We start from the raw sequence: 17196 nt of genomic DNA, 5'->3' as shown, positions 1-17196 counted from the left end.
GAAAAGGTTAAGTTTATTCAAGATCAGCTTCACACTGCACAATCTAGACAGAAGAGTTACGCCGATCAGAAGGTTCTTGATGTTGCTTACATGGTGGGAGAGAAGGTATGCTCAGAGTTTTTTCATGAAGGTTGTTATGAGTTTTGGGAAGAAGGGCAAGTTGAGCACTCGGTATATAGGCCCTTTTGAGGTGCTTGAGAGGATTGGAGAGGTGGCTTACAAGCTTGCATTGCTGCCTAGTCTATCGGCTATTCATCCAGTGTTTCATGTTTTCATGCTCCGAAAGTATTTTGGCAATCCATCTCATGTTTTGGACTTCAGCACGGTTAGTTGAGGTTAAATAATATAGCTTCAGTGAACGCTGCTTAGTAAGATCTAAGTACAGATCTGCTACCAGCTCCCTGGGTAGCCATCTGTCTATTGAGCTAACTTATTCCATTTATTCAGGTGTCGCCAAGATGTACCAAGATTTGAGGCAGCACTATTGGCGGAGGAGGATGAAGAAAGACAGAGTGGAGTTTGTAGTTCAGTGCTTAAATTGTCAGCAGGTGAAGTACGAGCATCAGAGGACGGGCGACTTGCTTTAGAGGCTTGAAACTCCGGAGTGGAAATGGGAGCGTATCACCATGGACTTTGTAGTTGGGCTTCCATGGACTTTGAAAATTTTTGATGCTATTTGGTTGATTGTGGACCGGTTGACTAAGTCCGCGCATTTCATTCCAGCTGGGACTACCTATTCTTCGGAGTGGTTGGCTGAGATCTATATCTGCAAGATTGTTCACCTTCACGGTGTGCCATTGTCCATCATTTTAGATCGGGGGACATTGTTTACATCGTAGTGTTTGAGAGCAGTGCATCTAGAGTTAGGCACACGGGTTGAGTTGAGTACAACATTCCACCGTCAGACAGACGGTTAGTCCGAGCGCACCATTCAGATATTGGAGGATATGCTACGTGCTTGTGTCATGGATTTCGGGGATTCTTGGGATCAGTTTCTGCTGCTTGTAGAGTTTTCCTACAATAACAGCTACCAATTGAGTATTCAGATGGCTCCGTATGTGAACTTTGTATGGGAGGCGGTGTCGTTCTCCCGTTGGTTTGCTTGAGCCGGGTGAGGCTAGGCTATTAGTTACTAACTTGGTTCAGGATGCTTTGGAAAAGGTTAAGTTTATTCAAGATCGGCTTCACACTGCACAATCTAGATAGAAGAGTTACGCCGATCAGAAGGTTCTTGATGTTGCTTACATGGTGGGAGAGAAGGTATGCTCAGAGTTTTTTCATGAAGGTTGTTATGAGGTTCGGGAAGAAGCGCAAGTTGAGCACTCGGTGTATAGGCCCTTTTGAGGTGCTTGAGAGGATTGGAGAGGTGGCTTACAAGCTTGCATTGCTGCCTAGTCTATCGGCTGTTCATCCAGTGTTTCATGTTTTCATGCTCCGAAAGTATTTTGGCAATCCATCTCATGTTTTGGACTTCAGCACGGTTAGTTGAGGTTAAATAATATAGCTTCAGTGAAGGTGCAGTGGAGAGGTCAGCCAGTCAAGGAGGCTACTTACGAGACCGAGCAAGAGATGCGAAGCAGATATCCACACCTATATGAGACTCCAGGTGTGATTCTAGACATGTACGAGGACGAATATTTATTTAAAAGGGGGAGAATGTAACGACCCTGCCAGTCATTTTGAGTGTTACAACCCCGTTCCCTTATTTATTGCTTTTTCTATGCTCAATTGTTGCTATGTGACTTTCCGGGGTGGTGGCTTGGTTCCGGGGATGTTTCAGAATGAGTTGGGATACTTAGTCCCAAGGTTGGAAGCCTAAGTTGAAAGAGTTGACTGGATGTTAACTTATGTGTAAATGACTCAGAAACGGAGTTTTGATGGTTCTGATAGCTCCATATGGTAATTTTTGAACTTAGGAGTGTGTCTGGATATTGATTTGGAGGTCTGTAGATGATTTGGCTTGAACTGGTTGTATTAAGTTGTTTGTGGTTAGATTCGAATCGCTCTGAGGCTGATTCACGAGGCAAGGGCTTGTTGGAGTAGAGTTTTGCGTGGGTTGAGGTAAGAAACACTTCTAAACTTGGTTTTGATGGTATGAATCCCTGAATTATGTGTTATGCGGTTGGTGTTTAGGTGACGCACATGCTAGGTGATGGGCGTGTGGGCGTGCACCGTAGAAATTGTGACTCGGTCGATTCCGTGGAACCGTGTAGTTATCTAATCTTGTTATTACTCGTGTACTCTCCATGTGTTAGAAGAATTGAGCTATGATTCATGTTAGAAATTATGTTTAGGCTATATGGTGGTACTATTAGGACCCACAAAGGTCGCTTCATTCTTGAATTATTTCCTTAATATGGAATCATGTACTCAGTCACGTCTATCCTTTGCATATCATATCTCAGTCTCTGTTACCATTATTGTTATATCATATTATCATTATTTGGTCTTATTGTTATGAGATTTGTGAGCCCGAGAGACTAAAGAGATTGATGACTGAGTGAGGCCGAGGGTCTGATTGTGAGTAATATTTATGGTATCGGGATGCACGTCGTAACAAGCTTTATTGATTCATGCCACTATTGGTTTATATTAGTGCTTGGGCAGAATCCGCCCCTCCGGAGTCTGACATACCAGCAGTGAGCGCTGGTACCTACTGAGTGCAAGTGCTGAGTGCGAGCGCCGAGTGATTGAGAGTGCAGAGTGACTGGAGTACTGAATGATTGAGCGTGGTCTGTGAGATTGAATACTCCGAGAGTATGTATATGACTTTATCACTGTGTTGCATTACAGTTGGCATGCATAATTGACATGTAGATATAGAGATGTAACATCCTCATATCAGTCATGCTTGGCATACTTTATCCGTGTTGAACTTAAACTTGAAAGCATGTCTACATTTCTGTACTGTTAAAATCTGCATTGGGATTGTACCTGTCTGAGCTCGTCACTACTTTCAACCCAAGGTTAGTCTTGTTACTTATTGAGTACATTGGGTCGGTTGTACTCATACTACACTTTGCACTTCGTGTGCAGATCCAGGTACTTCTGGGCACGAATGTTGCTAGTTTTGGAGCTTCATCTGTTTGGAGACTATTGAGGTAGCTGCCTTGGCGTCCGCAGACCTCGACTCTCCTTCTTTTCATATTATTAGCACTGTTCTATCTTTCTAGACAGTTTTTTAGCAGTTAGACTGTGTTGTCAATTAGATGCTCATGTACTCAGTGACACCCGAATTTTGGGAGATTTTGTATTGAGCCGCGGTATTTTCTTATCAGTTAATTAGGATATTTTTCACTATTAAGCTTATTTCATTATGTTTTCAATTTAAAGACGCGTGGTTATTTATGATCGTCGGCTTGCCTAGTATTGCGATATGCGTCATCACAACATGTGAGATTTCGGGTCGTGACATACATGGACCCCTTAATAAGCATGAACATTCCCTCACCCGTAGCCACATCTTCACGCCACTTATCTTTGATCTAACCTTACTCTCCTTTGTTTTACCAACCCATATTCAACTCCTCATACACAATACATGCACAAATTCTAACACTACTACGGAAGACTCACCCCACTGCCACCCTACTTCCCATGGTCTTTTCTCCACTTCCTCTGCTTACCGCTTATTCCTTCTTAGTCAACCTCACACTCCCAACTCCTTCCGTCACTATTGGTTACGGAACATCCCTACTCTTAATAAAATTAAGCATTTTCTTTGGCTCATACTCCCCCGTGATTTACCCACAAGATAACTCCTAGCATCCAAAAACATCATCCCCAACACAAGTTGTACTCTTTGCTCCAACCCTTCGGAAGATTTAATTCATATCTTCACTACATGTCCACCAACCATTCAAATTTGGCATCACTTTCACCTTCCCGTACCACCAGATAACCATGCAAAATGGCTGCACCATTTATGTACATCCTCACAACCAATTTGCCTCCGATGTACTCTTCCTAACCACCCCACCCTTCCTCTGCATTTAATTGCCACATTCATTCTATGGAATATATGGCTTACACGCAATCATAATCTCTTCAATACTGCCACTATTCCTATCAACCCCAAAACAATTGCCATCCAGGCAAACGAAAATGCTTACCTCTCCATTGGATTACCCAAACCACGCCGACACCACACCGTTCATGTCAAATGGACTCCACCACCTCCACATACCTACAAACTCAATATAGATGGTGCTTTTCACCCCATTACTTGTTGGGCTCATGCCCATATTGTCCAGCCAAAGGCCCAATGGCCTAATCCTATTCTCTTTTGGTTTTCATTCCTATTTGGAATTGGATTCGGTGTTTATTCCTATTTTGAGTGGGTTTTGGCTTTAAGAGAAAACACCACTCATTATCTATAAATAGGAAAACCTTGGAGAGTTATTTTATGCTCATTGATACAAGTCTTTGAAAGACTTAAGCACATAAGAGTGGTTTAGAGAGAGCTTTCATCAAGAGAGAAGAGAGAAGAAAAGTATTTGTTTTGCTGCAGATTTTTATTCCGACCAGCCAACTTCAAATCACGTTTTGCGATTCGTTAACCGTTGGATTGGCTGAAATTTTGACTGAGTGTTTGTAACATCTTGGTCTTGGATTTGAACGTTGGAGATCGGATTTGGAGGCTCGTAGCATCTGATTTCGAGCCTCGAACAGCAGCTTCATTTTTGTGGATTATACTCTTTCTTCAATTGATTAGTTGTTGCTCTTGTTGCTATTGTTGCTCCGTGTTTGGCCCTTGTTGTGTAGCCAATTTGGAGAACTTTTGTTACCCTCTTATTGTTATAGTGGAGCTTTTTGGACCTTTGTGATCCCGTGGTTTTTACCTTCAATTTGAAGGGTATTCCACATTAAAATTTGATGTTCTTTATCTTCTTTATTTTCGGGTTTGCCTCTTCCTCAACATAACACTGGTATCAGAGCCTTGGTTATATTATCCGGGTTGTTTCGGAATGGAGGCGAATATGAGCATGATGGTATGTTTAAATGGGAGAAATTATAATGTCTGGAGAAGCAAGATGAAAGACTTGTTGTTCGTGAAGAAGATGCATCTACCCGTTTTTTCAGCTCATAAACCCGAGAGTATATCTGATGAAGATTGGGATTTCGAGCACCAACAAGTATGTGGATATATATGGCAATGGGTTGAAGATAATGTTCGCAACCATATTGTGAACGAGATACATGCGAGATCATTTTGGGAAAAGCTAGAGACTCTTTATGCTTCAAAAATCGGGAACAACAAATTATTTCTGCTAAAGCAATTGATGACCTTTAAATACAAGGAAGGCAGCCCTATCCTTGATCATATAAATGATTTTCAGGGCGTCCTTGATCAGCTATCTGGAATGGGAGTTAATTTTGATGATGAAATACAAGGACATTGGCTTCTTAATACTCTGCCAGACTCTTGGGAAACTCTTCGCGTTTCTTTGACAAATTCATCTCCTGGAGGTAAGGTGACCATGGAATATGCGAAGAGTGGTGTGTTGAACGAGGAAGTGAGGAGAAAATCTCAGGGTTCGTCCTCACAAGTAGATATCTTGGTTACAGAAAACCGGGGGAGAGATAGAACAAGAGGCTCAAGCAATAGAGGTAAAAGTAGAAGTAAGTCAAGGTCCAAATACTATAATATTACATGCAACCACTGTGGCAAGAAAGGACACATCAAAAGGTTTTGCCGCAAGTTGAATCAAGACACTAGAGAAGGAAAGAAAGTTAAAAATAACGAGAACAATGTTGCTGCTATTGTTCGAGATAACCTTCTTTTTGCTTATGATGAAAACGTCATCAATTTGGTATCCCATGACTAGATGGATAGTAGATTCTGGAGATACCTCACATGTCACACCAAGAAAAGATTTTTTTCTCATCTTATACTGCTGTTGATTCTGGAGTGTTAAAGATGGGCAATGCCAGTGAAGTTAAGGTGTTTGGTGTTGGCACAATTTGTTTGAAAACTAATAATGGTTCAACGTTAGTTCTTCAATATGTCAAGCATGATCCAGACTTTCCTTTCAATTTGATCTTCGCAGGAAGATTAGACGACGAAGGTTACCATAATGCCCTCTTTAATGGCCAATGGAGCTCACTAAGGGTTCATTAGTAGTGGCTTGCGGAGTCAAGTCTGGTTATTTATATGTGACACAGGGCTCTATTCTTAATGACTCAATAAATATGGTGGAAGATGATGCTTTATTAGAATTGTGGCACAGAAGATTGAGTCATATGATCGATAGGGGGATTACGTGTTTGGCTAAGAAAAATTTGCTTTCTGGATTGAAACAAGCAAAGCTGAAAAGGTATATCCATTGTTTAGCTGGCAAACAGAAAAGGGTTTCCTTTCATAGTCATCCTCCCTCAAGAAAGCCCGATTTATTGGAGCTAGTACACTCTGATTTGTGTGGTCCTTTTAAATTAAAGTCAAAAGGTGGTGCACTTTACTTTGTGACCTTCATTGATGATCATTCTCGTAAGCTCTAGGTGTATCCTTTGAAATCTAAAGATCAAGCACTTGGCAAGTTTAAGGAATTTCAGGCCTTAGCTGAGAGACAGATGGGGAAGAAATTAAAAAATGTATTCGCACTGATAATGGTGGTGAATATTGTGGTCCCTTCGATAACTATTGCAAGGAACAAGGAATTCGTCATCAGAAAACTCCGCCCAAGACGCCTCAATTGAACGGTTTGGCAGAGAGGATGAAAAGAACTCTAGTTGAGAGAGTTAGATGCTTACTTTCAGAGGCTAAACTTCCAAATACATTTTTGGTAGAAGCACTTAACACTGTTGCCTATGTTATCAATTTGTCTCCTGCTGTTGCTTTGGATGGTGATGTCCCAGACAGAGTTTGGTTTGCCAAAGATGTTTCTTATGATCACCCGAGAGTTTTTTGTTGTAAAGCTTGTGTGCATATTCCTAAAGATGAGAGATCGAAACTGGATGTCAAAACTAAGCAGTGCATCTCTATCGGTTATGGTCAAGATGAGTTTGGGTATCGTTTTTATGATCCAGTTGACAATAAACTTATTTGAAGTCGTGGATGCAATATTCTTTAAAGACCAAACTATTGAAGATATTGACAAAGCTGAGAAGATAGATTCTCAGAGTAATGAGATCTTAGTTGATATTGATCCAGTTTCAATTGCTAAGGCGCCTATTGCACATGAAGGAACCCAAGACAATGATGGAGATAGTGATCAAGATCAAAATGATCATCATGGTATAGATGTTATGGATGCTCCAATTGATAAAGTTGTGGTTGACCAACAACCAATTCCTGCACGGGTAACTACTTCGAATGCTCCTGAAACCTCTCTTAGAAGATCTGCAAGGGAGAAGCAAAAATCCATGCGCTATCCTCCTGATGAGTATGTACTTTTGACTGACATGGGAGAACCTGAGAATTATGATAAAGCCATGCAAGATAATCACAAAGATCATTGGATCGAAGCGATGGAAGATGAGATGAAGTCACTCCATGAGAATGGCACATATGAGTTAGTGAAATTGCCGAAAGGTAAGAGAGCTTTATCTAACAAATGGATATTCAGAATAAAGCAAGATAACCATACCTCTGCGCCTAGATACAAGGCGAGGTTAGTTCTTAAAGGTTTTGACAGAAGAAGCGAGTTGACTTTGATGAAATTTTCTCCCCTGTTGTGAAGATGTCCTCTATTCGTGTGGTTCTAGGCTTAGCCGCAAGTCTAGATTTAGAGGTTGAGCAGATGGATGTCAAGACTGCTTTTCTTCATGGTGATTTAGATGAGGAGATTTATATGGAGCAACCTGAGGGTTTTGTAACTAAGGGAAAAGAAAATTATGTCTGCAAATTGAAAAAGAGCCTGTATGGATTGAAACAAGCTCCAAGGCAATGGTATTTGAAGTTTGAATCTGTCATAGAAGAACAAGGGTACAAGAAAACTTCTTCAGACCACTGTGTATTCTTCCAGAAGTTCTCTGATGATGATTTTATTATTTTATTGCTTTATGTGGATGACATGCTTATTGGTGGCAAGAATAAATCCAGAATCACAGTCCTTAAGAAGCAGTTGAGCAAATCGTTTGCGATGAAGGACTTGGGGCCAGCAAAGAAAATCTTGGGCATTCAAATCCACCAACATAGAGAAAGAAAGGAGTTATTTCTGTCCCAAAAGCAATACATTGAGAAGGTACTCAAGAGGTTCAATATGACAGATGCAAAAGTGGTTAGTACACCTCTTGCTAAACACTTCAAGTTGAGTATTAGTCAGAGTCCATCTACTGATGAAGAGAAAAAAGAGATGTCTCGTATTCCTTACTCTTCTGCCGTTGGTAGCTTGATGTATGTTATGGTTTGCACTAGGCCAGATATTGCACATGCTGTTGGTACTGTTAGTAGATTCCTTTCCAACCCTGGAAAAGAACATTGGGATGCAGTAAAATGGATATTAAGATATTTGAAAGGTACTGCAGATTTGAAGTTGTGCTTTGGCAATGGCAAGCCTGAACTTTTTTGTTACACAGACTCTGATTTAGGAGGCAATCTAGATAATTCAAGATCGACTTCCGGTTATTTTATCACTTTTGCAGGGGGAGATGTTTCTTGGCAATCTAGACTACAGAAGTGCATAGCTGTATCCACCACAGAAGCCGAATATATTGTTGTCACAGAAGGTGACAAAGAACTATTATGGATGAAGGAGTTTATTAATGATCTTGGCTTTGAGAAGCCAAGGTACATCTTATTTTGTGATAATCAGAGTGCTATCTGTCTCACCAAGCACTCCACTTTTCATTCTAAGACCAAACATATAAATATAAAGTATCATTGGATAAGAATGGCCGTGAAAGAGAAATTATTTGAGGTGGAGAAGATACACACTGATGAAAATCCTTCGGATATGCTGATAAAGGCAGTGGCTGCAGATAAACACGAATTTTGTAGAAAATTGGCAGGCATGAAGCCTGTCAATAGTTCCTCTACTTGAACACACGTTTGGCCCCTTGGCTGGAGGGGGAGTTTGTTGGGCTCATGCCCATGTTGTCCAGCCAAAGGCCCAATGGCCTAATCATATTCTCTTTTGGTTTCCATTCCTATTTGGAATTGGATTCGGTGTTTATTCCTATTTTGAGTGGGTTTTGGCTTTAAGAGAAAACACCACTCCTGATCTATAAATAGGACAACCTTGGAGAATTATTCTATGCTCATTGATACAAGTCTTTGAAAGAATTAAGCACATAAGAGTGGTTTAGAGAGAGCTTTCATCAAGAGAGAAGAGAGAAGAAAAGTATTTGTTTTGCTGCAGATTTTTATTCCGACCAGCCAACTTCAAATCACGTTTTGCAATTCGTTAACCGTTGGATCGGCTGAAATTTTGACTGAGTGTTTGTAACATCATGGTCTTGGATTTGAACGTTGGAGATCGGATTTGGATGCTCGTAGCATCTGATTTCGAGCCTCGAACAGCAGCTTCATTTTTGTGGATTATACTTTTTCTTCAATTGATTAGTTGTTGCTCTTGTTGCTATTGTTGCTCCGTGTTTGGCCCTTGTTGTGTAGCAAATTTGGAGAACTTTTGTAATCCTCTTATTGTTATAGTGGAGCTTTTTGGATCTTTGTGATCCCGTGGTTTTTACCTTCGATTTGAAGGCTTTTCCACATTAAAATTTGGTGTTCTTTATCTTCTTTATTTTCGGATTTGCCTCTTCCTCAACATAACATTACTGGCCGTGGTGGGGCGGGCGGAGCAATTCACAATCATAACGGCACATGGATCACCGGTTACTCAAAACTGTTGTATCAAACTTATGTCCTGCAAGCTGAATTGCTTGCCTTCTTCCATGGCTTACAACTTGCTATTACCAATGATTTGCTCCCTCTCACAGTGGTAACTGACTCACAGGTACTTTTTACTCTACTAACCACTGGCATTCCAAAATACTCACATTTATTTAACGCTTGCAGGTTGATGTTGCGTGACTTACACATGCCGCAGGTCCAGCACACCTATCTGAAGGGTAATGGTGTTGCGGATGCTTGGGAACGTTTTGGCAAGGAGCTAAATCCTACACAGTTCCAGGATGTTTTAGTTTTTGAACCCTCCATCTTTTGTATTACTGTACTTACTTTCAGACTTACAAGGAACTGTAACTATATGTTCAGTCCCCTCTTTGTAGCTTTCTTTCTATCACAAATAAATGAAATGTTTGTTACTAGCAACAAAAAAAAAGTTTTAAGCTTTTATGGTAATGAGTTGTCTTGTTTGGTTCATGATATTATAATGGAAGTTTGTAATGATAAATCCCTTTTAAATTGATTGCTTTCTTTCTATAAATCTTAAATAGGGACAGAGGGAAGCATAGTAAACAAACCTAGGTAGTTGGATTATCTTTATGTACATAACAAAAAAAAATCCTTGCAACAATTCCACGATATAAAAAGATTCATCTAAGGTACTCCAGTACGATGCAATTTAAGGTAAATGACTCTTCAGGTGAGTAACAAGAACCTTTAATTAGCATTATTTTACTTGCTTTATAATGCGTGATTTTTCTATATATAAGCATGAAACACTGTTTATAGTTTTCATCTAAACTGGTTTAACTTTTTTGAGGTTTTTCTAGGGGTTAGACTTCAAATATCATGTACAAATCTCTTTGTCACTTAGTCATGTAATGGATGGTAGACAAATGTCATTATCATTGATTATTCATCGGGATTAGGTTCTTCACTTGAAATTATAAGGATAAATGGCCTCTGGCCACTTAAAATTGTACCTGATTGTCATGCCAGTAAATGAACTTTCAAAATTCCTATATGAACACTTCAACTTGAGCATACGTGAACTAATAAACACCTCCAACCTATGACTCAATCTACGTGGCATCAGTTATTCCTAGTCAGTTGTTGTGCGTGTAAGTCACGCTTGACAGGAGCGTGAAATGTGATTTTTTCAATGGCCAATGGTAATAAACCCAAGGGCCCATCTATTTAGAGGGCTTCTTCTTCCTCCTTTGGCCTACAACCTCCTTTTTTGACTTATACAAACTCTGAATTTCTTCTTCTCTTCAAACTTTTTATAGATTCAAGTCAAATTATTTCTTCTCTAGGTTGATATTTTATTCTTCAGAGCAAGAATGCAATGGAAAGTCGTGCAGTTTGTCGTTGTGGAGTGACGTTGTTGTGTGCATAACCTGGAAGCACACCAATCCGGGTAGAAGGTTCTTATGATGCTCAAATTATGGTACAACTAATTGCTGTAATTTTTTCAGGTGGGTTCACCCACCTCTTCCAGATCATCAGAAATAAGTAATTCCGGGACTGCTATCAAGAATTCGTGCCAATGAGCAGCGAAGGAACATGGGAAAACAATATGTAATTGCGTTTGTTGTTGCTGCACTGCTCTTTGTAGTGTTATTCTTCGCTTAGGATCTTTGTATTGTATGTTTATTCTTAACAAACAATGACAATGTCAAGTGTATGAAGTATTTTGCTACAATGAACAATTATGCTTGGAATTAACATTTGAACATATATTAGATAAGTTCAAAACAACCATTTTGATTGTCAATAGTAGGCCATCAAATATGCACACTAGCAGGAACCAATTTACTACTATGTCTAAAAACCAAACTGTCATGACCCAAAAACCACTAGTCGTGATGGCACCTAACTCGACCCGCTAGGTAAGCCAACTAACAGAAAATACAATCCAAATGAGATTATAGGAAAATAGTGAAGAATTATCTGATTATTTACTAATTGACCCAAAAACTGATAGTACGAATCATGAGCTTCTAAGACTTGAAATTTACAAAACTGGTACAAATAATTACACGATTTGTTTGAAATTTACATAACAGATTAACAAGACCTAAGCTACCAAGGACAAGTGGCAGCTATAACCGGAATGCATGAACATATTTAGAGTCAACTCCCGACATCACCAACAGCTCCGCTCCAAAAGAAAATCTGCACGCAAGGTGCAGAAGTATAGTATGAGTACAACCGACCCTATGTACCCAGTAAGTATCTTGTCTAACCTCGTCGAAGTAGTGACGAGACTTTTTAGTTTAAAGATACTCACTGATAAAACCTGCACCGTAAATAAGCAATAGAACTATACCACGATATAACAGAGAAGAATACATGAAACGAATACGCAAAACAATAATCGAGTGCTAGCAGAGATCACAATTTAGCATCTTACAATACCTCGACCAATCCTTTCCTTAGAATGAAACCAATAAAGCACGACAGTCACTTCATAACTTTCATAGCATGAGGAATGTACTCAGATATCAAGTCAATTACATGGCAACACCCTTCATGCTTCTATCTCATCCTCACCCAATATACGTATAACAGAACCAACCAGATGACAGAAATACCGATAAGAGAAATTGCAAAGTAGGAAATACATAAGTAGCAATAATGGACGAGGATATACATGTGGGCAACAATAAAAGACTAGGCGGAAAGCATGTGAGTAATGACATCAATTGGAAGACAAGGAATATCAACTTCAACTAACTAGCATGATGGAGGCCTAGGTACAAGTATAACAAATAAGAAGGAAACACATGATCTTTACAAGTTAACAAGTAGAGGAATGAATGACTAACATACAAAAAGTGCTTGTACTAAAGTGCAACAAAATAGACACGACACATATGTAATTATAATAGTAGGAAGTAGGCAATGTTTGCAAATTAAACAAGTAGAAGATATGGAAAACACAATAACGATTGAAATAGAGAGCAAGGACAGGACAATAACAACAAGTCACAGAAGATCTATAAGTACGACAATAACCGCTCAAGATAAAGACATGAATGTATACACGGAAAATAGATATCACAACATAATGCATGTCCCTCATCCTCGCCTGCACGGAAAAAGCCATCGTGCCATGATATCACGATAATATAAAAGCATAACAATATAAATGAAATGGCACAGCATCACCCTTCATGCTTTTACTCTTTAATGATGTGGCACGGCATCACCCTTCGTGCTTTTACTCTTAATAATGAGCCACGACATCACCCTTCGTGTTTTTACTCTCAGTAATATGGCACGGCATCAACCTTCATGCTTTTACTCTCAAATGATGTGGCACGGCATCACCTTTCGTGCTTTACACTCTTCCTTACCAAGCATATGTATATAAATGACAAACAAGACCCTTCGTTCTTTACATTCTTCCTTACCAAGCATATGTATATTAATGACAAACAAGGCAGGAAGCATAAATAACATCAAGGAGAGTGTTCAAATGAATATTCCAAACAAATCCCAATCGCAACTTTAGAATGCCATCAATAACTCAATAAACCCTCAAGAACCGTATTAGTCAAGTGTTTCAACAATTCTCACGAATGATCTACAACACGAATATAGAATCTAGTATCTCAAGAATATCGACTGTAGCAACGTATTAATGATTACGCATAGTGATGATCGAATTAGACACATCATTGTATTCTCAGAATTCCATCAAATTTGATCAAGTTATAATAAGCTAAGTCTTGATTTCTAACATTTTATACTATGTTCTTAGTATCTAAGAGTCAACTAAGGCATGAAGCAAGAAGGTCACGTAATTCTACAAGATACAATTATACCATAATCTACCCTCAAGCATGAGTAACCCTGGCACACACATATTCACTCGTCACCTCATATATGTATCACCCCCGCATGTAGCAAACAATGTCAAATAGTAGGAAAAATTCCCTCAACAAAGTTAGGCAAGACACTTACCTCAATTCAGCTAACTCAGTACTCAATATGACTTTTTCCTTTACAAATTCACCTCCGCGCGGCTCAATCTAGCCAAAGACGACTTGAATACATCACATAATGTAAGAGGAAATAATTTCATTTAATAAAGCTATGATTTTTATACAGTTTCTAAAAAGTCAACAAAAGTCAACCCCTGGGCACGCCCGGTCAAAACCCGAGTCCAAGGGTAGGTCTTGACTACCCATAGCCTCACGAGTCTAAGTATGTGTTTTGTTTCCAAATCCCAGTCCTATTCGACTCTCAAATCAAAAAAAATTATTTTTCAAAACTTTGGCAAAATCCCCAAAATTTTGCCTAGATTTCTCATGAATTTGATGTTAAATCTTATTTAAAATCATGAAATATTGTTAAGAATTAATTAGAGGCAGTTACCCAATGATTTGGCATGAAAATACCTTCACAAAATCGCCTCCCATCGAAGCTACGGTTCAAAATATATCATAATATAGCTAAGTCTCGGAATTCCCAACTATATGCAGGCTGTAGATGTCGCATTTGCGCCATGGAATTTGCAAATGCGAACATCTCATCGCAAAAGCGAACCAGAAGATTTCATGTCAAGGTCGCATTTGCGACCCACTACTTCGCAAATGCGAAGACCAATATTTCACAAAAGCTGCAGGGTCCCTCGCAAATACGAACAACCCCACATCGCAAATGCGAAGGGTTTCTTCGCAATTGCGAATCTTCCCCAACAACCTAGATTTCACAAATGCGATGGCTACTTCGCAATTGCAACTATTGTATTTGCGACTAAAACATCGCAAATGCGATGATACCAGTACCGGCACTCAAAAATCATGAAAAATCATTCCGAAAACAATCTGAAACTCACCCAAGCCCCCGAGGCTCCAAACCAACCATGCATCCAGGTCCAGAAACACAACACGGAGTTGCTCGCGCAATCAAATTATTGAAATAACATCTAAATCCACGAATCGGACGCCAAAACACATGAAGATCAAACTAATCTTCAAGAACTTCTGGAATCGCAACCAAGCGTCCGAACCATATTAAATTAACTACAAATGGCGCCAAATTTTGCAGACAAGTTCTATATGACAAAACGAACCTACTCAAAGCTTCAAATAATGCATAACAACCTCGAAACAATGAATCGCACCTCATGTCAATATCAATAAACTTTGAAACTTCAACTTCTACAACCGATGCCAAAACCTATCAAATCACCTCTAATTGACCTCAAATTTTGCACACAAGTCACATTTTCCATTACGAACCTACTCCAACTTCCGGAATTGGAATCCGACTCCAATATCAAAAAATCCACTCCTAATCAAATTTCCCAAAAATCCAACTTTCGCCAATTCAAGACTAATTCGACTACGAACCTCCAAATTACAATTCGGACGTGCTCCTAAGTCCAAAATCGCGCAACGGAGCTAACAAAACTGAATAAACTCCATTTCGAGGTCCAATGCTGAAAAGCCAAACTTGGTCAATTCTTCCAACTTAGAGCTTAACTCTTGAAGTTTATTTTTCCAAATCGATTCCGGATAACTTGAAAACCTATACCGACGATTTGCGCAAGTCATAATACAGCATGCGGAGATACTCAAGCTCTCAAACTACCAAGCGAAGTGCAGATACTCAAAAAGACCAGTCGGGTCGTTACATCCTCCACCACTTAAATATACGTTCGTCCTCGAACGTGCCAGGAGTCGTTCCAAAGCTATCAAATAACGGTGTAACCTTACCATGCACAAACCTAGGGGCGATCCCATGTCACCCTGTTCTACATAAGCCCGCCCACACAATATAACTAGAGATCCTTATTTCAACCCTGGGTCCTTAAACCTTAGAACCCAATATCTATCATCCAGAAGTCGTTACAAGACCCGAATCCCACATCTACACATTGTATAAGTCTGAACAAGTTGTATCAAGTCATAACCATAACTCAAGATGTTATTCACATGATATACCCCACCACTTCGACACTCACAGTAGGAACTGCTGACCACCATTACTGCCGAAAAACAAATCTGGTGCCAGTAGCAAACCTCATATCGGTTAAAACCTCGTTCAAAACCTTCATACCCAACCGATGATGAAAGAACCCTCTTAACCACTTATCCGATCAATAAGCCAAGAAACTCACTCGTCCGACCAGGGCCATTGTCCAAATCCTCAGCAAAATATAGTATTATTCTTCAAACCCTTCCTCATCCCAATACAATAGTGCAAATCTCAGGTCTAGAAACCTCATCTCAGCCAATACAAGCAGCCCCACCGACAAGTACCAACAATAATCATATGGAGCCCCACGCAACCCGGTTTCGTACACCAACAAGTAATAATTTAGACATGACAAATAATAGTAGGAAAACTAAATAAGAAAACTACCAAGCAAGTTAAGCAGGCAGAGAAATTTTAGCATTTTACATGAACTATTTTCAACAAGGTGGAAGCAAAATTCACGAAATAGGAATAAGGAGTTACATTTCATCACTATATCATTGCGGCGTGCAACCCGATCCCATCATTTCAATCCATATAGGGTAGTCATCGAGCCATAATACTCGGGCTCACTGATCACATGTGCGTCAACATCAAGCACAATAGAGTGCACAAAAAATAACTGTGGGAAAATTATTAGAAACAAACAATACCGAGAAGATCAAGCACAACTATGGTGCAATAAGCAAATCAACATCACGAAGGCCACCTCGCCCATAATGCCATGAGGCCTAAACTGAATCACAATATGCGTGCGACGAATCATGTAATCCTCACAACCCGTCATAGCATAAGAGAGAAACATATAACATAAACCAAGGCGCGAATAACATCCATTCCACCTGATGATATACATGTGGTAACCACTGCGCAGGAGCAAGCAAATCTCATCCGATACAGAAAACACATCCTCATTAGGCTCTCAAATAATTCCCATACTAGATTTCGATCATTCCTGAACATGAAAGTAACCTTCCACAAGCCCATAGCAACCTTTCCATAACACACACCATCAGTCACCCAATCCTCCATATTCCATCACCAGTCGCAATCAAGGAATAGTCTTCCAACGAGAACATCCAGTCTCTGAACCTCTTGTATGCTAGAATTTCCATACCCGATCTTAACACCGCTAATCAAATAGATGATGTGTCACCCATACTCCATCATTTTACGAAAAGATACTCATAATTCAACTCACAATGCACCTGCCAACATGCGAACTCTCCTCCGGTGGGAACATAAAGTGCCAGCAAAACCTTAAACTCACGAAATCGTTTGTGTCATCAGGAACTCATATCCCTCCATCTAAAACTAAACCGCAACCTTGTAAATGCAAGTTTTCACCCCTATACAGCGCATCGCCTCTAAACATAAGCAAATTGAACACCTCATCAACCGAGAATCTTTCATTT

This window comes from Nicotiana attenuata, unplaced genomic scaffold (genome assembly GCF_001879085.1).
Source record: "Nicotiana attenuata strain UT unplaced genomic scaffold, NIATTr2, whole genome shotgun sequence".
Lineage (NCBI taxonomy): Eukaryota > Viridiplantae > Streptophyta > Magnoliopsida > Solanales > Solanaceae > Nicotiana > Nicotiana attenuata.
Note: the sequence above shows the minus strand (reverse complement) of the source record.